Here is a 22554-nt window from a genome sequence, read left to right on the forward strand (position 1 = left end):
TAAAACCACCTAAACGAGTGGCAGTAGCTGTGTCGGTGGGCCAGCGTCTCCCGCCAACATAGCGCTATTCACACAAGCACTTGTTCTGGCAAAGCTTATGTCACTCAGAGGTGTGTTTTTCACACCCCCGAGCGACCAAAGTTTTGCCAGCATCAGTGCTAGTGTAGACAAGGCCTAAACCAGCCTTCTAGTCACAGGCTGGATGAACCCCTCCCTTCTTGTAGAAAGGAAGTGGTTTTGATTGTTTGTCATGATCTCTGATGGAGTTCTATTGACTGTGGCAAGGGTAGAGAATAGAACTTTGCACTAATTCCATCTTCCTTGAATGGGCCATTACTGAGACACATTACTCCACTGCCTAATTTCTAATCCAAGTTTGTAAAGCATACTTTCAGTATAGTTACATTATTCCTTATATATTATCCGTACATGCCTCTCGTAATGATTATGAATCTTATCAAGTTACCCGCTTTCTGTAGATACCTTTCCTGCTACGCTTTATGGATAAATATCCTGTAAATTTGGTGTAGTGAGTTTGTCAGGTCTCTGGTGATGATTTTTTTTGCAAAGAACAGGAGACCTTTTGCCAATGAGTTTGTGTCACACTATGGTATTTTTCACCATATTAAAATTTGAATACTTTCCCTTAGTATCGCATTAAAAAAACCTCAACCAATCAACAAAAACAAACTCTTACCCCCCCCCCCTGAAAAAAACAAACAAAAAAAAACCCTAAGAGGGATCTAAGGGAGAAATCTATTTCCTTTCCTTTATTTTAAGTCAACTGTTGGACACTTTTCAAGAGTACTAATTGTCACCCCTGGAGACGCAAATCCTTTTATTCTCATAGTAGGCACAGGTGGTAACACAAGCAGTGCAAAATTCTCTGTGGGAATTATTGCACTTCCTTTCTCCCATCTTTTGTCTGTCTTATCTACATAGGCCCTGATCCTGCAAAGACTTACATTCTTAACTTTAAGCAGCTGAGTATTCCTTTTAGCTTTATAGAACTAGTCAGATGCTTACCGTTTTGTTTGCAGGATCAGGGCCCCATAGCTGTAAGTTCTTTGGGGCTGTCTTCAACTATGTGTTCGTACAACTCTTAACATGATGGAGCCTTCATCTCTGCTGGGTCTTCTAGCCGCTACTGTAATACCAATACCAATTATAATGTTAATGTGCTTCAGTCCTGACCAACAGGGACCATCTCTACCAGTAAGATGACAGTTTATTCTCTAATCCATCCAGTGCATGGCCTTTCTGCTAACAAGGGAACCAGCTGGTGCAAGTAGGGATGGAAATCTGTTTCCATTTTGAAATGAATTTTCTTCCACTGCATCCATACTGGTTTGTTATGGTAGGATTGTTTACAATGTTAGATAGCTGCCAGTAGTTTTTTTAAAATAAGAAAAAGAGGGAACTGACATAAATAATCACATAGACTTGGCAAACAAGGGTGTGTAAAACATTGTGCCTACCAACCTTGATGTGTCCCTTTAAGAATAGAGTGTAGCACAAATTCCGGATGTGAACTGTACATATGGGTCTTTTTAAATTACAAAAACAACCCAATATCACAAAGACTTTATGAACAGATCTTAGAGAACCTTGAATTATTGTGGTGCAAATACTCAGGTCAAATTGGGTACATGGTTTTCCCTGGGAGCAAAGAGAAAACAAGCTTCCCAGTTGACATTAAGCAAGTGTTTTTGAAATAAATCCCCCAGCCTTCAGGCTAATGAAATTCTCCAGAGAATAACAAACATACTCACTACTAACCTGAATGGATGAGAAGCAGTCCTTCAACTGAAGCAGAGCACGGGAGGGGAATTAAGATCCTTTTGTTAAAGTAACAGTATTGCCAATCCCAAATGTTAAAAAATCATGAGTCAGGCTCACCAAAAATCATGCAATTGGCTTTAAAATAATGAGATTATGTAAAAATAATAGATTTGGCTCATTTTTTAAAATTTGCCTTCTGGTTTTTGAGGCTTTAGTATGCATTGGAGCTTCTACATTTTGAAGCTTCTTCCACAGCCACGAGGGTTTCTACTTACTTTTTCTTTAAGAATGAAGGCTGAAATAATCACATATCCATTGGACTCTAGGAGCTGGGGCTTTAAGGAAAACGATAATTATCCCAAAAGTCATGACAAAATCATGAGTTGGTAACACTGATATTAGTAAATGAGCATGGGTCTGGAGTTGTCCTTACTATTTTTGTGAGCACCTACAAAACCAATTATGGGCTTACCCTACTCCAAAATCTGACTGGATCCTGTCCACCTGATGGCACCACTATGTCCAGTGACAGCCTGGGGAGTCTGAGGAAAAGCAGCAAGATGGCTATCTGCAGCACCCTCAAAATTAATGGACTTATTTATTTTATGTTAGAAGTGTTGGAAGCTTCGGATGAAGCAGGATCTTTAGGCCACCATCATCCTTCTGCACCTGGAGAAGTGAAGGTCAGCTGCTTGTGGTAGAAGCTGTTCACTGGTATCATAAAATAATGGGGGTCCGGGTCCTGCTCTTCAGCATGACAGAAACACAAATACTGCTAATAATTTTCCAAATAAATCTGAGCTGTCTGCAATGACAACTATGAGGTGGCCAGGATGGGGAAGGGAAAAGGAAGAGGAGAAGGCTGTGTGGACCCTGATTGGTGGCTGGATTTGGCCTACCCAGGCCCCGGCCTGCGGGGGCACCAGTCTGGCCTTTCAGATGTGCCCCCTGCACGTCGTGAAGGACCAGCCCGGTGCCTCCCCCAGGCCGGGGGTTGAGGTAGCCTCTCCTGAGCCGACCCCAGGCTGTGGGGTTGGAGCGGGAGAGGCGGATGCCACGTGGTGGGTAAGTGCGGGGAGGGGGGTGGCAGAGCCCGGTCAAAGCTGCAATGAGCCACAGAAAGTCCCCAAGCAGGAAGGGTGGGAGGTAAGTGGCGGGTCCTCCCTCCACACAGGTACAGAGACCCCCCCCCTTCCCAGGGCAGCTGGGGAGCAGCACCATCCGGTGGGAGCCAGGGACCCCTCCTGCCTTGCGCAGGGCCGGGGAGTGCAAATGTAGGCTTAGCCTCAGAGTGCCAGAGACCCACTGCCAAATTCTGTACACTTCACACACATAAAGCTCAATTATTCAATTAGGAAAAACAAAAACAAAAAAAAAAGCCCAAAGCAAACAAACAAAACCCTCTTGGATCACAAAATGTACTCTGATCACTTATTCTAAGAACTGCAGTTTGGTTTTAATTATTTGTTTCACTTCATGTTATACTAGTGAATGTACAGTAGAATATACTAAGTAATGAAGTCTAAGTTGTGTGAGACCTCTTTCTGCAATGAAATCCTTGCTGGGGAACAGCCTGAGACTGCAATGATTTTTGTGAGAATGTTTGATTTTGTCAATTACGGAGGTTCTACTACTTCACTTTCACCATTTCCAGAGCAGCGCTGAGGCAAACTTTTAAGGTGAGAGAAGAAAAGACTATTTTTCAAACAAAACCAAACCTCCAGTGTGATACTTTGGAGTTCCCCTAGGGCCGGAAGGCATTCAGTCAACACGTGCCTTGCAATTCTGGGTGCTTTAAATGCTATGCAGCTGTGGTTCACAGCCTTGACACCAAGAGCCAGCATACGAGCAAGAAGGTCTCACCCTGGCTTCTACCACCGTTACTCTTTCGGGTAGACTCCACGAGCCTTCCAGCCCTGAGTTCTCCCCAAAAATGTTATCTGCAGTAACATGCTCAGTACCTGTCACTGTAACACTCAAAAAACCTAGTCAAGTTTGCTGGTCCTTTAAAGAGACAATACACAGCAACCTGTTAGCTTAACTGCAATTAACACACTCTTCACTTTGACACACAACACTGAGTTGGGTTATAGTAAAAGTAAAACAAGTTTAGTAACAATAGAATACAGATTTAGATGATACCATGTAGAAAGGATAGGTACAGAAATGGTTTAAAAAGGAAAAGTAAAAATACGCTTCTAAGACTAAAATCTAATTTAACAAACTCATGTCGTTTGTTCAAAGTAGTTTTCTCACCAAAGTCACTCTTCCAGCATGGCTGGGGAATCTTTAGCCAGGATCCAACATAGAGCCCAAGTCGCTTGGTTCTTTGTCGTCTCAGGGAAAGGATGACAAAATGGCTTTTTGCCTTCGCTTATATTTTCTCAAAGTTCATTGATGCTGTTAAAGGAGACAGGAAGGCTTCCTGGGGGTGCAGTCTCCATCCCCCGTGGAGTGTTCCGTGGTTATTTTCCCTCGCTTGCCTGATGGATTTGTTTACCTTGCATGTAAATGTGCTTTTTCATTGTCGTTGGTCAAACTATCTGCTAGACACATTTGAGCAACGTATGTCCAGCACATCTGTATTGTTTTCTGCATGTTAGCCATACATACATCACACAAGATCAGTGAGTTACTAGTTTTCCAATGATATATTACAAGACATCTTTTAAATAAAGATCATGACAGTGTGTGGGGTGCACTGACTTGGTAGCCAGCTGAGACTTACTGCTACAGGCGAGGGAGTCCCTCATCCCCTGGCATTCGGGTGCTCTTAGAGGCACACCAACTTGTCTGTAGATCCAGTTCCCTAGAACTTGCCATCATCACATCAGAAGCAACACCGACTTTGGATGATGAATGTTTCCTACCATATTGAACTTCTTCAACCAATCAGGAGGAACTCTTATCTGATATCTTAATTTGTGGATCTTTCTTGTTTCACAGTTGCTGACCTCATGCATGATGCCGGGACCTCTGAACACACTTGTCCTCACTGATAGAAATAGGATTGTTTTCTGAGTAAGCAGGACTGGGTCCTGTGTCGCTTTCTTGTGTTATTTTAATGTGCATCAATAGAAATGTGATGACTGCCCTTTTGGCTGGGGACCTCCCAAGTGAAAATCAATAGACTCTGTAATTTGAGAGCCTACCTTAAACTGAGAGCTATAAAAGACCCCTATCCGCTGTAGATCAGGCACTGCAGGGAATATGTAATACACACTGACTAGTGGGTTACAATAACAAAAAGGTAATGTTTTTTAGAACGTACCATTACTCTTTCCCTGTGTATTATAAAGCAGTAAAAGTATATGTTATTACAGCCCCTCAAGCTAGAAAGTTATAAACAGCCCCTATAAATAGCTCCCCTTCTCCCTCTCTGTTCCCCACCCCTACACTTGGCCTAGCAGCATGGACTAGAGAAGCAAACTCAGAGCAACCCAACCCTATTCCTGTTTCCGGCAGAATTGCTGTGTGACCACAAGCAGGCCTCTTAAGACCTCTGTTTCTGAGCCTACATGGGCCGGGGGGGACACCAGGAGTCCCTTGCTTCCCCACAGGCTTTTAGGGGGTTGTTTGATAGTCGTGTTGAAGAGTACTGTAGGTTCACCGTAGCCTGGGTGAGTTCCCCATGGGAAATTCATTTGTTTTGTTCTCTTGTGGCTAATGTCTTGTTGCGGTTGGGTTTGGCAAATGCTGAATCTCCTGAGATACCCGGAGTTTAGAAGAGACAGGGCCAAATCAAAACACTGCACAGGCCTGCCTGCTTGCCCGCCTCCTGGGGTGCTGGGTGGCGGGGGTGCGAAGTGCTCTGGGGAGAGGAGACAGAAGTAGGAAGGGGATTGGTGACTTGCCACCGATTGCTCGTGTTAGCGTTTATGATGGCGTTGCCTGGCAGGGTCACGTGGAGAGCAGTATAATTTCTTGTTGGTGGGGCTGTCACACCTGACGCTTCCCCACACCCGCCCTGGGGGATGGCCGCAAACTACAGGCTGCGGGGAGGAAAGTGCGTCCCGGCCGGGCAGAGAGACTGGGGGCCGGGGGAGGAGGAGGAGGAGGCGGGGCTCTAGGGAGGAATCTCCCCGGCCCCCGCCGGGCCGCTCTGTGGTGCGTGAGGCTTGCCGCCCACTGTGAAACTGGCAAGGGCGGGGAGCGGGCCGCGGGGCTCGCTCGGTGTCTGGGGAGGAGGCTGCGATCGCAGAGGCTCCCCGGCGTGTGTCTGAGAAGCAAAGAGCCGCTCCGCCCCCTCCCTGCTGCTGGCTGGGCTGTCTCTGAGCTGCTGCTGCTGCTGCAAGCGGAGTGGGACTGGGAGCTGGGGAGGCACCCGAATTAGCTGCCTGGGGCACCCGGGGAGAGGGGCAGGGGGGGAGAGGGTCACGTGCCGCTTCTCCTGGCGGGACAGCAACGTGAAACCCCCATCAAGAGTGATCATAAAAAAGCAGCAGGGCAGGCGGCTCCTTGCACAGCCGCTTTCTTCTCGCAGGCCGCCCGGCCGATTTAGCCCTCGCCTTTTAAATCAGCCGCCAGCCAGTGGATGTAGCAGGACCCCACCCCACCCCACTTCCCCCGGGTCCCCCCACCCGCCCCGCCCGGCCGCGCCGCGCCGCTCACTCCTGGGCACCGCCGATGGCATTGTTCGGGGCGGCGGCGCGTGTGTCTGTGCGCGCAGCGCTGCCAAGCGGAGTGGGAAAGGAGGCTGCGGGGCCGGGCGGATCTCTTGCCCCGTCCGTCGGGGGGCGGGCGAGCGGGCTGGACAGGGAGGCTGGGGGGGGGGGGGGGACGAGGGCGTGCCCGCTCTTGCAGGGGGTGGCCGCAATCTGGCTGAGTCGCTGGTGTGTCCTCGGATGCCTCCCGGAGCCCTGGGCGAATGGCTGAAGCCAGCCCCGCCGCCCCCTCGTCTCTAGCTGCACCGGGGGCTGCGTTTCCTGCCTGCCCCCGGCCCCTTCCCTAACGAAATAACCCCCTCGGCGAAGGCGCTCACTCCAGCCAGCTGCGCTTTCTGTCTGTCGCCAGCCTTCCCTCCCGAGGAGGGGCCGGGAGGAGGAGGGGGAGAGACAGATGTGTTAGGGCTTTTCATCTGGCCGATGCTGCTTGCCGGGAGTGAAGCGATCGCTGGAAGGGCAAGGCAAGGAGCCGGAGCTTAGGGGGAGGCAAACATTGCAATTGGGGGGGAGGAGCGGGTAGTTTCCGGATGTTTCCTGCCTTCGGGCCGGGTGAGGCTTTAAAAATGGGCTTAGTCTATTAGAGGAGAGGAGGGGCAGTGGGCAGGGGTGGTAAAACGGTGTCTGAAATGCCAGCTGATCAGTTGGCGTGTGCCTGTGTTATCCGTGTAAGTGGATTCTGCCTCCCCCCCAACGCTAATACGTAGTACCCAGAGGGGTGCTTGTTTCCCTTTTTTCTCATTGAGGGAGTTGCAAAAAGGGGCAGCTGCTTTCAGAAAAAAGGGGAACTTGGAGATAGCGAATCGATTTTTATCTTTTATTTTCCCCATTTCTTTGTATTTCTAGTATGAAACGATCCGGAAGCATGTCACCCCCGACTTGCACCCCTCAACTCTAGTTCTATACCCAGGCTAAAAGGATGCTTTGATTGATTTCATAATTCGCCGCTGTGTCTAACCCTTGCTGCATGTCATTCACTGCAGGCAGAAAGCTCTGTCACAGTTGTGCTTCCTGATTGTCGCCGCCTGCCTGCAAACCACTGAACGTTTTCCACTTGATATCATCATGCAGAAAGAGAGAAACCAGACGCAATGAGAGATTCAGGTAATAATCCAAAAATACGCTTGCTATCGGTAACGATTCGTGCTCGTGTCTGTTGAATATTGCAATGCACGGAGATGGTATTGAACTCTGTTTGCGTGATGTCTGTGATTGCATCAACATTGTTTTTAAGTGAGGTTTGCTGAGCTGTATAGTACCTTAGCAAAAAATCCTGATAACTTTAGAGACGGATCCCTTTTTCGTCCCCCTCTCCCCCCATAATGCCAGTTAGGGGAGAAAATATCCAATAATTCAAAACCATCATTAGTACTAAAACGTTTTGATGGGTTTTAAAATTTTTTTTAAATGAGCAACAAAGAATAAAGGGTTACACATATTAATAGTAACAGAATTTGGCTTTGTTCTTCTTGAATTAGAAACTGCCTCTTCGGAAAGGTAGCATTGCAAAAATTTACAAATATGATTTACAAATGTTACCAATGACTGTCACCAAAGTGCTTTGTTTCAACATGCAATTTGTTGGAGTGACTTTCCTTGGAAGTAATTTACTGTTTGCCTTTAAAAAGAAATTAAACTGTGGTTTTGCTTAAAACACAGTGATAGATTTGTATGCAGTAAGTTGTTCTTGGGGAAGGTATTACGTGTGTGTGGAATATGTGGCAAAAAAAAGAGAACAAAGAAAGCAGGCTTTTGATAAGGTCCCCGTAATTCAACTATTAAATGCTGAAATTTGTCAGCTCCTTGGTTCCTCAGTAAATCTCTTCTCCCTTTCAGAAATATGGCCCATTTTCTGCTTTGCCCCTCTTCAAAGAAGTACAGTAATTCTATTCTGATTGAATTAAAAGTATTTGTAACCTTCAGACTTTGGATATATACACAGGGCTTCCTTTTAACCTGTATGTGTCGAGGTTGGGGGTGACAGGCCTTTCTGAAGTGCCCCTTGAGACTGAAATAACGTATAACTCATGGGACAATGATAAAAAATCTTCTCTGTTCTGCTTTTAAAAACGCTATTCTTAGCATTGTAATTATGTTTCTGTTAATTGAATGAGAGGGAAAATGTAAAAGGAACCACTGCTGAGGACTGCAGAGTTATAACAGTTTTATATTGTTGCCGTTCATAGGATTTACAACATCGTCAGGCCATAGATCTGTGGAAAATTTCCCCCCTGCATACATACTTTCATTTACAATAAAAGTAAAGAACTCACGGAAGAGTTCAGTGCTTCCCCTGTAGTCTGTCAGTTTTCAAAGATGACACTTGTACAGCTGGCAAGAAAATGAGGATGAAGGAAAATGAGGACAGTTATTTTGTACAGGAAAAGTTGTTTTGGCCACACCTGACAAAAGCACAGTATCCAAGTCACATAGTCTCCCTGGAAGCATTGGCCAATGCTTTGGAATGTCCAGTTTAGGTATCCTGATGCCATTGAGGATAATAAATAGTTCAGTCTGTGTATTGTGTGTGTAAATTATATGTATAATGTAATAACACAGAACAGGTTGCTCATCATAAGAGGAGCCATGGCTTAGCGAACTGAGTGTGGAGCTGGGAGGCAGGTACTTCTACATTCTAATTCTGGCTCTGACATGGACTCATATGTGGTCAACATTGCTAGCTTCTCTGCCTCTCAGTTTTCCTATGCCTGCACCTGGAAGTGCTCTTCATGTAGAACCCTCACTGGGAATTCTTCATAGAGTTTCACCAGGATATTTCATAAGCCCTGATCTGATGGACCTTTTAGCATGTGGTTAATTTTCCCTGGGTGAATAGTCCCATTGAAGTCACGGAGATACAAACATGTAAAATTGATCTTGTGCATAAGTATTTTCAGGGGTCAAGACCATAGACTACAAGTCTTTGGGGGGCATGGGCTGTGTCAATTTCTGTACTTGTGCAGTGCTGAGCACAATGGAGCCTTGATACTGATTAAGGTCTCTGGCACTACTGTAATAATAACCATTAAATAACAATAGAGAGTGATCTCAGGATTGGGCCCTCCATCTGTGAAATGGGGATAATTGACATTTATTTAAAAACAAACAAGCAAAAACATTTCTTTGTTTAGCAGCCAACTTGAGTAAGGGGTGCAGAGTTTTGTGGAGAACATGGGGAGTATATTAAAAAATGTGGGATCCCAGCACATCTCAAATTCTGTACTGTTTTTAAGATTCTACCTCTGGCTGCTGGTGTTGTGTGGGTTGGAGGCTAGATCTGACCTAGACCTTTCCCCCTCCACTGTATATAGAGCCTCTACAGAAATTCCACAGCTGTTTTTGAACCTATCAAGAGTTGCCTGTCGGCTTTGCTGATGCCATTTTCTGTACAAATAGCTGTTCTGCTGCTCAGCTCTGTGAAGAGGAGAGCGAAAACCTTTGAAACTGATGTGGCTGTGTTGCACAGTCTGACCAGGAAAACAGCAATAACAAAACCGTCTCAGCTTTCATCTTCTTAAGTTAATTATCTAGGATCTAGCTACGTTTTAAACAGGTACCCCACTGGCTGCACAGAACTGAAGGCAAGCAGTAACAGTCCTATGGGGTGAAAATTCCATCCGTGGGTCAGGTATACAGGTTGGGGTCAGGTCCAAACAGTCCCAAAAGGGCCAGAGAGCCATAGAAGATATAGACACAAGGAAGGGTCCATGCTGAATGTTTTGTGAGGAATTTAGAATCCGGTCTCACTAGAGTTACTTGAGGTGGAGTAACAGAGAGCTGATGTGGCATAGAAAAGAAATGGCTTATAAATCCTCAATAGGGAACAGCAGGGGGGAGGGGGGAAGCTAAGTTTCTGGGATGAGATCAGCTCCCTGCCTAAAATGTCTGAGGAACTGACAATAAAAAATTATTATTAATTATAGAGCAGCAGTAGCGACTTTCATAGTTAAATCTGAGTAATAATACTTAGCCCCTGACATGGCCCTTTTCCTCTTCAAAGTACTGTATAGATGTTAATGAATTTGTAATCTGTCCCTTCCTGCCAGCCACCCCAGGGTCATTAAAATAGCCGACGAGAAATCGTAAGAGGTATAGAATTAATTTGAAAAGCATGTTACGTGGTGCAGAGACCTTCTTGGGGAAGAGGCTGTTATAATGTTCACTCACTGGAAGATAATTACAGGCCATGGAATCTTCATCAGCCCATCTGATCACAATTTTCATCTAAACCGGGTTTTTAAATAGAGTTCAATTTCCTAAGATTTTTGGGAAAGGTGGCATCGCAATCTTGAACCGACATTCCCAATTTAGGCCTTATTATTTTGGATGCGCAAGGAAAAGTGTTTGTGCAAAAAAGTGCATGTATAAGTTGGGGTTGGATTTGTGCAAAGGTATTTGTATGTGCCAACCCATGTGTGCATCAGGTGCTTTGTACACCCAACTTGTCCGCATGGATGCTGACAAATGTTGGCCCCTTTGATTTCAGTGGCAATCGGGGGTGAACTGGGAAGACAGGGTTATGCTCCAAATGTTCTCTCAAAGTTGGAGATGTGGGAGAACACTGTTTCCCAGCTGCCCTCCCAGCATTATCTTAGGCCAGGTCTACACTAGAAACGTTCGCTGGTGTGGCAATATCAGGTAGGGGTGTGATTTTTTTTTTTTTGGTGACATTTCTATATTGACAAAAGCCCTACTGGAGACACAGTAATCCTGCCATAAAAGTGCTTTTGCTGGTATGCCTTACTTTGCTTGGGGAGCTGGTATAATATACTGACAGAAGGACTTTTTCCCTAGGATCAGGTGTGCCTGCACTCAGAGGACTTGCCAGTAGGCCTATACTTGGTAGATAGGCTGGCAAACCTTTTCAAGTTTAGACCTAGCCTTAGGCTAAGCTAAATGTGAGGGATTCTTTCAGACATGAGGGTAGGAAATAAGTGTGCTGGGACCCTAAAAGCAAACCTGGAGTGTGCATGCAACGACTGGTTATGGTGTGTTACACTCCTCTGTCTGTACTCTGGTTCACAGAAGATCCAAGTTTGTTTCAGCCCTAGCTACAGAGCCTGGTTCTTTAAACTCAGACTTTTAGCTTTGGAGGTAGGCCTCTGGTTCAGTCACTGCTGTCAAGATAGCAGCTGTCCCACAAGTGGAACTCATCTGGGATTCAAACGGCTGAGAGCCCCTACTTATGTGACCGATGCCATCTTGAGCTAAAGAGTTAGACTGTCAAGCTGGAAGTGGCTCATATCATCTGTGGATTGGGCACAGCGAGAGGACACAACACACTGACCAATGGGTCACATGGATATGCATGCGGGGGATTTGGGAAGCGTTTGGTATCTCATGGAAGGTGGGACAACTGCTGCTTTATTTCGCTTTTTTATTGTGTACTAAGACCATGGATACCATAATCTAGTGTATTGATATTATACACAGAAACTGCCATGGTGGATCAGACCAGCGTTTTAGGTAGTCATTTCCCTGATGGTGGCTATTACCAAATGCATCAGAGGAAAGTGCAAGAAATCCTGAAGTAGGCAGTCATGGAATAACTTTCCCATGGGGAAAACTTCTTCCTAAACCTTATCTATAAGAGACTGGCTTATGCTTTGAAATCTGAACTTTTCTCTCCCTTCCAAAACTCTTGCTGTTTTTAATTCTTGTTATTGTAACTCAATGTTCTTGTTAGCATTATAAATAAATGCAGTGCTATTAATACCATGTTGTTCTACACAGTACATTCTACACAGAGCTGTGTGAGTCTGATAGCAAAACAGCAAACTGCGCAGTGCTCTGATCAAGTTATTCCTCCGTAATTGAACTTAAAAACTATTACAAACCATAAAACTGTGGCAAGGATAGAGTGCCTGGAATGTTCAGTAGGATTCCATTGGCTGAAAGCAAGACAATGATTTACTCAGCAATCCCAGTGGTTGCAGGCTCTGCTCGCAGATGATGAGGCATGATGGGAATTAAGTGTGCTTTGCTGGGCAAAAGAACTTATATAGAGTGCACCAATTGGTGACTACACCTGTTAGATAATAAGGTAATAATGTTAGTTTAAAAAAAATCACTTAAAATTATATTCTGAACAGCGACTGCTAAATTTTATCCTTTTAAAAAAAAAAAAAAAAAGTTATAGGGTGCATATTCCATCAGATGCTGGGTCTTTTGCCAGCTCAGATCAGCTGCAAATAAAATGAGTTAGGTTGTTGCTGCTGCCTCTTTTCACTTTTAAGGTAGTATGGCCTAAATGTTGCAGCTCTGGAGGCCATGCTGGCAGCTGACCTGACATTCTAGGTCCACCATTTCATTTACTTTTAAAAACCAATATAACATTTTTATTCAGAATAAATGCACGCACCCATAACATTTGCTTGTACTTGTATTTTCCATGATATATGAATAGAAATTGCTTGTTGGCTGAGTTCTCCAGCAGCAAAAGACTGCAGTTGATCAGCTTTATCCTGGCCTACAGTTAAAGGGAAGAATTATATTTAAACAAGTCTAAATATGGAAGGTAGCACGGTGCAGTGGTTTGAATAAAGGGACTGCTTCTTGGGACATTTGGATTTCACTCCTTATGAGGTCCCACTCTAATCTTGGGCAAGGCACTTCAATCTTTCCATATTTGTAAATGGACTAATGATATCTACTCCTGTTTGTAAAGTGATAGGAGATGCTCCACTACAGGTGTTATAAAGCTGCAACCTCTCATTATGTTTTTAAAATCTGAATTTTGAATATCAGTCTGCTATTATTGATTTAAATACAATTGATTTTTATCAATCTTGGCTTACTCATTAGAAAAACAATAGTATTTCTGGATATGAAAATAAAGTTAAAGGATAATTAAAATACCTCTTTCTACATTACAATGAAAGAAAAAGAGTATCATTCACAGGCATTTGCTATGTGTACCAATCACCCTGGGTGCACAGTATGCTAGTTATTCCACACATTAATGATGAAATTATGAGTTTATAATTACATTACATTTAAATTACGCTAGAAAACCTACATTACAAGAACATTCAATTACAAAGTCACACACTCAAAAGTTGGGAAATGCCAGAATTAAGGTCTCTGTGCAATCTTAATTCAGCCCCTTTGTGCATTCTGACATCATTTTTAGTTACATGATCATACATTTTTTCCTACGGAGCTCCTGCCTTATTCAGTGAATGAGTAGTTATTTAACATTTCTTTTTATCCTCTACATTTAATGTGTGGGCCCAAACCTTATTTATGCCACACCAGGCACTGAATACAAAATTATGAATAACCTTATGGATTTTGTTATGGGACTTTCACCATAGTAAATGCATGCTTCAGAAACATTGATAAATTCATCATAACAACACTTCTGTGAGAATAAGTGGTATTATTTATTGCCCCCATTTTTACAGCTAGGGATTAAGGCTAAAATTTTTAAGAGTTCACTGGTTTTGGTTACCCAAGTTAAGATGCCTATAGCCTGACTTTTTCAGAATACTTAGCATTATATAGCATGTCGTATGTTTTGAAGTACAGCTCCAAGTGACTTCAGTTGCAGCTGTGAGCATTCAGCATTTTGGCAAATCTGGTCTAAGTGTCTCAGATTGGAGTCCTAGAAATGAGGAACACACAATTTAGTGAGCACTTGTGAAAATTTTTGTTTAAGTGTCTTAAACATAGGAAGTGTGTGGCAAAGGCAGGAACAGCTTCCGATTCTTAGGGTGACATTCTAGGAGACCATCCTTTCTTTTCCTGCATTTCCTTGCCACATTCGCTCCGTGACTTCAAGAAATGAAGGTGGAGGTCTGACAGATAACAACAGCCTCTTTTTACTGCACAATCCTTATTCATCCCCAGAATAGGCCCAGCCTGTGGAAAAAATAGTTTATGATCATATAATAAAAGACTGCATCAGAATGCATACACACAAAGAGGTGAATTAAAGTTGCACAGGAAACCTGAATTCTGGTATTTCCCACCTTTGAATGCTTGATTCTGCGACCTTAGCATTCTTCTAACATAGGGTTTTGGGAGTTTTTTTGTATGTCATTTCCTAATTAACTCCCCGTCCCTCCCCCCACCCTCCAACCTGGAAAAAATAATATTCCGTCATGTGGAGCCCCAGGTTGGGTCATCACCAGGGTTCAGACCTTTTAGATTCATATCACAGACCACTGCCACATGTGAGATAATGGAGTAACAGGTGGCAGTAGTAGGTTGTTATCTTCTATGTGGAGCAGTCACTAGAAACGGGTGATAAGAGAGACACTTGACCAGTGGGTTTCACAGCTGTTTGCTGACAGCATATGAAAGTTGAAATTCAGGAACCTGGGGTTCCATTCCAGGCTCTGAAGGGGGGTGTTCAGTGAGTATAGTGACTTCTGCCTCTGTCTCCCTCTGCTTCTGTCCCCCACTCACTCTGTTACAATCCAATCCGCCAACAACAGCTACATCCCCTGCTCCTATCCACGTTCCCCTCAGCCTCCTCTGCTCATCCCCACCTTTCCACCCCCATCTGCATTCCATTACGGTAGCTTCCCTCTCTTAATGGCACAGTAGAGAGAGACTCCCTGCTGTGTTCCAACATCTGCTGTCACAGTAGTCTGCAGCAACTGGGAAAGTCCTGCTCAGCCACTGCAGCCTCAGGATGGAACATGGTCAGTTGCTCTGTGGGGATGGGGCATACCCAGTGCAAAAGGAATCCTTGGAGAATTTGGCTGCCACATTCTAAAAATTCTCTCTACTGAACATATGTAAACTGCAATGTTCTTGGCAGAATTTGGGAGAGGGGGTGTTACAGCCCTGAACAAACGGATTGTAAGAATTTTTTTTTAACCTGGACAAAATGGCGTATATTCTCCTAAGCACATTCTCAGAAAAATGAAAGCAGCATTTTAGCTACAACTTTCCACAAAAATTCAGCCTGAGGCAGACAGGGAAAATTTTAACCTGGACGGTTAAAACTTTAACAAAGTTTATAAGCAACTGAAAATAGATGTGTTGGGCAACCTTAACTATAGGCAGCACTTTCAGCTTCGCCTACAATGTGAAAAATCTGGCAACAAGGGAAGGGCCTTACTGGGCCCAGATCTAAATCCACATTTGGGTTTGTTTGGAATCTTAACCAAATCCTGATGTGAATTTCACGCTGCTCCAAGCCAAAATTTTTGTGAATTTTAGTACCTGCTGCTTCATATTTTAGGGCCATCTCTATTGAGATCCTCTATGAGATCAAGCAATGAATAAAAATGAGCTAACTGCTTTAGACCAACTGTGTAAAAATGGCTTACACCTAAAGAATATTGTGTGTCCTCCCCTATTTTTCAAAGTTTCTTTCTATCTAGTATTTCTCAGTCTTACATATCCCATTCTACAGTGAAACCTTTTGTGGCTCTGCGTGATTTGTTTAAATTCAGTTGCTTTATAGGAGAATGAGACAAATTGGGTCAAAAAGGCAATGAAATTCCTTTTATTTGATATTGACTGATTTAAAAAAGTAATGTGTATATCCGATAGCCTGAGTGCTCTGTTTCCATCTGAATCAGAAGCCAACAACTTGTTGCAGCATATATTGTTTTGTAAATGACCAACATTTGCTTCTTTCAGAATACGCTATGGGGTGTTCTTCTGCCTAAATTCAATCCCTGATTGACTTAATTGCAGAACTGTTGCTGAAGCTTTTGTTGTCAGAAAAAACAATTATAGGCCCCACACTGGAATGGGAGGAAGAGAAATGGAAATCTCTGATTCTCATCAGGTTGACATAACAACTAGTTTTCTCTTAACACTTTGTGCATTGTTGTTTCAGAATGTAGAAATGCGTGAGGAAATGTGGATGATACCATCTTAAAAACAAATTCACTGCCATTATAAAAGATTAGCCTGGCCTCAAATGAAATAATCATGACAAAACCTGCATTTTAACTTGTCCTGTATGGTTGGGGAGTTTATTAAGACCATGGCTGACATACAACATGTAGAGTATATCATATAATATTGAGCCGCATAGAACTGAATGTCTTGAACATTTTTTCACTCAACCATCTGCACACTTGTATAAAAATAATGCCACAGGTGTTTACACTTGCATAAATCAATTTCCCATGTATTTTTATGATGCTCACATGATGTCATGGTAAGAGCATTTTTCAGCACCGTAACGCTATGTATTTGAGTGAGAGAGAATTACCAACAGGAGCATTAAAACTTCTTGACATTCTAAATATTAGATGGGCCTGAACCAAAGTGGCATGCCTGACCACCTTGAATTTGGTGTAAGGTTAAATCCAGGTTTGAATTCTGATGTTAACATTTTTGTATCATTTGTGTGCTTTTTTTTTCTTTTCTTTCTTGAGTTGAACATGTTTGGACAGGTCTGGGGGTGATGTAAATTGTCACAACTTCATTGAATCGGGATCTGCCCCATTGTATATTAACTCCAATGCTGAGCTCGACTTTGTCCTCTCTCTCCATTCTTTACTTTGAACCAGAGTTCGCTCTCCTCTCAGCAGCTGAAAGGCTGGGACAGCTTGGAAAAGCTGGCTCAGCAGAAGAGGTTGGGAGCAGCCTATGCCAGTATTAATATTCTTTCAAAACTGATGGATGAGAGGATTATAAAATTGCAGAGGGATGTGAAACAGAACTGAATCCCTGTTTTAATTGCATTCAGGATTTTTCAGCGGTCTTGCTCATAAGGTATAGCACAGATGAGCATTTCTTGTAGGGATATTGACAGAGACTGTACAATATATTGTGCCCTCACCCCAAAAAAAGAAGAAGAGGAGGAGGTTTTCATGTCAATCTATTTGCTCCTCTCTCGTACTTTTGGTTTCACTTGGTTGTGATAGGTGGTTGCATGCCACATTATGCTGGCAAATCAGCTCTGAAACACTGTCTCTATGCAGCAAGAGGAAGAAAGAATATATAATAAGCATCTCTAACTGCCCAACCAACCACTGCTTAGGTCCTGAACCTGCAAGGTGTGCTGAGTACCTTCAGTTTCTACTGAGAAGTCTGATAGACATTGAGGGCGCTTAGTACCGTGCAAGATCTGGTCTCAAAGTGATCGATACCTGAAACACCTCTCCCCCATTCCAGCTGCCAAACTATCCCACACAATTGCCTCTAGCTTTTAGCAATATATATGATAAGTAAATAACCAGTGCATCCAGTTGATAAAGTCTGGCACTTTCTTTAGGAGAAGCACCTCTAAATGGATGCTTTGCCCTCTACCAAAGTCTTCCTGTGCCTCAGCATATATCTTGCCCCGCCCCCTTGTCTTTGGTTGTTGCCCTCATCACTATTAATAAAATAAAATAAACTGGTCAAAGTACATGTCAATGTTGGTAATTTCCCTGGATCCTTGTCAATGGGCCTGATCCAACTTCCAGTGAAGTCAGTGGGAAGGCTCTCACTGACTCTGGTGGACATTGTACAAGCCTGGGTTTTAGTGACTAGTCCTGTAAATAGGCAGCGAACTCTACTTGAAGGCTGTCTGTTTTAGAACAGTTGAGTCTGTGATGGCACTCTGATTTGCCTCCCCTCCCTGCTGTGATTCAGTACTTTAGTCTGAACTCTGGCATTACAAAAACATCTTTTCATTAACTCATAAACAGATAAAGAAAAGAAATTCAAATTTGGCACATGGCTAGTCCTCTTTAAGAGTAATCTCCTAGTTAAAGACCCAATCCTGCCAGGTGCTGAGCACCTTCAGCAATGTGCTAAGTACCTTGAACTCTCATTAACTGCAAAGGGAACACCTCCTGGACATGCTCAGTTCTTTGGAAGGCTGGTCCCTATATTGGCGAATAATTATTCCAAGCAGGTTCATAGTGTATCAGTTGTCAATAGTAACCAAAACTGTAGTATATGCCATTTAGTGACCGTCTTCCTACCCCACTCTTTGCAAGTATCTTTGAGATCTGATCAAGAGATGCAACCAGCTGCCTTCTTTCCTTCTTATTATTTTTCTGGGGCAGCTGCTTTTTCATAGTTTCCAATGCCAAAAATGACCACTGTGATCATCTTATCTGACCTCCTGTATGACACAGGCCATAGAACTTTGACTCTGCTCTAGCCAGTTACCAGCTCCCTCCCCAGGGACAATTACTCTGCTGATCCATCCCCTAGGAGACCATAAACTTTCTCCCTATGGAAAGTTCCTTGGGCTAATATAACATCAGCTAAGTCGGAGAGCTCATTGACAGAATGTCTACCCCTTAAAATATGGCTGCTCCCACAAGTGGTTGATACAGCGATTTAAGTCAGAGTGGTTTATCTGCTTGTTATAGCAAGGCTATTGCTGGATAATGTTGGGGTTTTTTAAAATGTTTTTTAAAAATGTTAGTTTTTAAAGAGGAGTGTTATAAAAAACTGAATGATGAATGAACCTCAAAAAATTTGGAGTCTGGGAGTTCTCTAAAAGCTTGGACACTTTATCCAAAAACTTTTGAATCTGGAAATCTTGTCTGGAAATCCTGTAAGAATAGGCTTTCTTAAGAGGTTTCCACCTTCTGTGCTTACAGACAAAGTTAGTTGAAAGAGACTCTCTTGCTGTATTGTAGTTCTAGTTTCTCCTTCTGCGTTTCCCATTCTGGCCTTAGCTGGTTATTTGAACATTTCAAAACTTGTTTGTTTGTTAAAATGGGGACTGTTCAGGTGAGGTTCATATTTTTTCAAAGCCAATTTGCGCAGCCGTGGAAAAAAAATGGCAGCGCGTAGCATGATCTCTCTGAGTTACAGAAGCTTCTAGTCGAATAAATAGTAAGCACTGAAAATGAGTGGCAAGTCACTACTGCCTTCTGATGTCTTTCATGATAAAAATCTTTGTACTGTTTACTTTGAAAATATTCTCACTGTCTTTCTTGGAAATATACTGTTTACATACAGGAATGTTAAGATGTTGCAGTATGTTGTTATTTGCCAGATGCGGTATTTGGCCAGAGCTGATATTGCTGATAGAAGGAGTTTCATTATACGGTAATTGCCATTAGAAGGTCAACATTTGCCAGCAGTGGCATTCAAGATACTACAGTTCTCCATATAGCTAGTAAAGGAAAATAGCTCTAATATCTGTAGGGAAATGTTGAATTTTAATGGTGGCTGCTATATTTCTATAACATAGCATGGCAATGGGATGTGAACTGTTCACTGTCTTGAAAGTTTGAGATTTCCAAGAGCTGTCTCCTGCTAATCCCTTCTAACAGGTAATCTATTTTTAATAAATGTAACTATATTATTTCCCAACCGGTTGAAATGTATTTTCTTATTCTTGCTACAGCAATCGCCATAAAAAGTCAGTGGCTGGATTTTCGAAGGTTCTATCCACCTGCATCTCCTGTTGACTTCAGGGGGAGCAGGGATTGCTCAGTACCTCTGAGAATCAGGTGACAGGACCTTCCAAAAGTTGCTTTGCAGTTGCATCTGAGATACCACATTATTTACCAGTGTGTCGAGAACTGGAAATAACTATGCAGTAGTGACAAATGACCGTTCTTTTTTTAATGGCAACCACAGGGCAGTGTCAACAAAATTACCAATGCTGTGTTTCTTAGGTAATTTAAATATGCAATGTATAAAGGGCCAGGCTGTGCCCGGGCATAAGGAACACTCCACTGTACACACGGCATATTTGCAGTGCTTGTATTCCCTAGAGCAGAGCTTTTTCAGCCTGTGGTCCACAGACCCTTAAGGGTCTGCAGACTATGTCTAAGATTTCCAAAGAGGTCCGCACCTCCATTCAAAAATGTTTAGGGGTCTGAAAATGAAAAAACCATGGCCCTCCATGATCACTCCCTGGGACTCAAGGCATGCAGAAGGATGTAGTGAGGTGGTGGCATTGTGACCCCTCCTCATTGGCCAGCAAGTCTAGATCTGCACACTGTAGGGAGCATGCTACAATCCCTGAAAGGCTTTATAGCGGTGGCTGTGCTCTACTGCGTATTGGCCACTCTAAGGAGGATTCCTTCTGGAGCTTCCCCTGGGGCCACGTAGCACTGCACTGCCCCCCACGCAAAGGTGTGACCAAATGCCATGATTAGATAACGTCGCACATGCGCCATATCTGTTTATTGTAACGGAGATAATGATTCCTTGTACTCTTGAGCACTCTCTTGGAAGCGTGGTGACTCAGCTGGACACGGCTATATTCCGCTGCTCGCACTGAGAACTGGCCAGGAGAGCTATGTGCTTCTGCATAAGGTTGTCCTTACTGCATTGTTGTCCTGTTGTGCCTGCAACAGGAGTGGTAGGACGACAGTCTTGCCAAGCCCACACATACAAAAATCATGAGACTGGCTTAAGACCTGTGACATTTAAGTAAAAAATTGGGTTCTTTTTATAGGATGCAGTTGGGGCATATTTTCAAGTTCTTCTCTGCAATGATCAGTGCTAGAAACTTGTGTTTAAATGAAGATTTGAGATTCTTTGGTAATCAGTTGGCTCCAGAAGCTGGGGCTTTAAGCAATATGCCTAATACTAGGAGAGTCTGCAACGCTGGAAAGAGCAATTCCAAGGAATGTCTCACTTTGGCTAACACGGTAGCCTGTATTACCTTGTATTTATTTATTTTTGCTGAAATGCCTTTGTGAGCAGAATTTCACTACAAAAAACCAACAACGATAACAAAAACCACCTAGCTCTTATACAGCACTTTTCATCACAGGATTTCAAAGTGATTTACAAAAGGGGGGTGGCAGTATTGTCCCCATTTTACAAATAAGGAGATCGAGGCACAGAGCGGGGAAGTGAGTTGGCAAAGATCACCCAGAAGGCCAGTGATAGAACTTGGAATGAATCCACGTCTCCTGAGTTCCAGTGCATTGTGGCATCTACTAGGCCATACAGCTTATTAAAGGTACATTTTGGGAGACATGAAGCTATTTTCTAAACAGCTCCCCTTTCATGTTTCCAATATCTAAGTACTGTATAGTTTTGATTTGTTTTGTGAGGACATGAGGGCATGTCATTGCATATGGAACTTATCTTGGCTGTAAGATAAATGGACATGTTTAGCAGACTTTTGTCTACAGTTGCATAGAACGGAATCTACAGCATAATTAGAGTAAGGGGTTTCCATGCTCATCTGGGAGCATCTACAAATAGGCTTCCACAGTCTAATGGCATTTTGTTTCCTAGAAGATACTTGAATGGAAGCCAAGCTGGATATTTGCATTAGTAGAGACTTTGTATTCATGATTTTCATTAGAGACCCATAGAAGTTTGTGATCAATTCAAAAAGATTTTTTGTGTAATTTATGCTCTTCCAGCCACCATTAATACTCTAATTTATTATCTTCTTAGCTTGCAGGGGTGGAGAAAAACAGAAATATGTTAACTGTATCATGCTTTGTATTCATAACAGTGAATAAAAAATGAGGATAGTTTTTACACCAGGATTATTTCACTTCATGAAAATGTTCAGAGGTCTCCACATGCAACTGACTGATCCCTGTTGTTAGTATCTCTACTGATGAGCAGTGGAGTGTGGGGTTTGCCTGTAGGAGAAATGGTAAAGTGAGATAATCTTCCATTTTGAATGGATTTCTGTGACTTTTAATATTCTTATTTTTTTATGTGAGATTTAAAAGGAAAGTTGACATATGCCAGACTTATAGCCAGGCTCTTTGCTCCAGGACTGATGGTTCTCAATATTTGTTATGAATGTAGCTGGTTAAAATTTTTCAGATGAAAGGGCCCTTTCTGAAAATGAAAACTTCATCCTTCCTCCCACATTTTCGGATGGGAAAATAGCAGGGGGCAGAGAGGAGAATGAAAAGGGATGCAGAAAAAATCAAAATCTGAACATTTTCAGTAAAACATTTCACGAATACTTACATTTTCAAAACCGTTCTCAATTTTTGTTCTGGTATTTTGGCCAGCTCTCATCATGAGTAACTTCTGATCTTGTATAAAGAATGGGCTTGTTTCTCTGCTATCTTATCCTGCCTTTTACCAGTGTATCACCATTGGCTTCAGAGAAATGACATGTTGTAAAACTGGTGTGACAGAATGAAGAATCAAGCCCGATATTCTTTTAAATGATTGTACAAATTACAAATGTACTGATAGGCATATTTTCTGTATGTGTTTCTAAAAGTTTCATTTCACTTTGTTTCTA

The 22554-nt window shown here is 43.0% G+C and overlaps 1 protein-coding gene across 1 annotated transcript in view; it reads left to right on the forward strand.

Annotated features, from left to right (window-relative positions):
* The first annotated feature begins 5766 nt into the window (after positions 1 to 5766).
* The window catches only part of RNF152 (ring finger protein 152), a 62077-nt gene continuing 45289 nt past the window's right edge, over positions 5767 to 22554 (forward strand). The window contains exons 1-2 of the mRNA XM_067567909.1: positions 5767 to 5889; positions 7427 to 7547. The gene's annotated coding sequence lies outside the window, so the exon portion shown is untranslated. The remainder of the gene's footprint in view (positions 5890 to 7426; positions 7548 to 22554) is intronic.

Source organism: Emydura macquarii, unplaced genomic scaffold (assembly GCF_026122565.2).
Source record: "Emydura macquarii macquarii isolate MOO-44397 ecotype Brisbane River unplaced genomic scaffold, CSIRO-AGI_Emac_v2 contig_2825, whole genome shotgun sequence".
NCBI classification, from domain to species: Eukaryota; Metazoa; Chordata; order Testudines; family Chelidae; genus Emydura; species Emydura macquarii.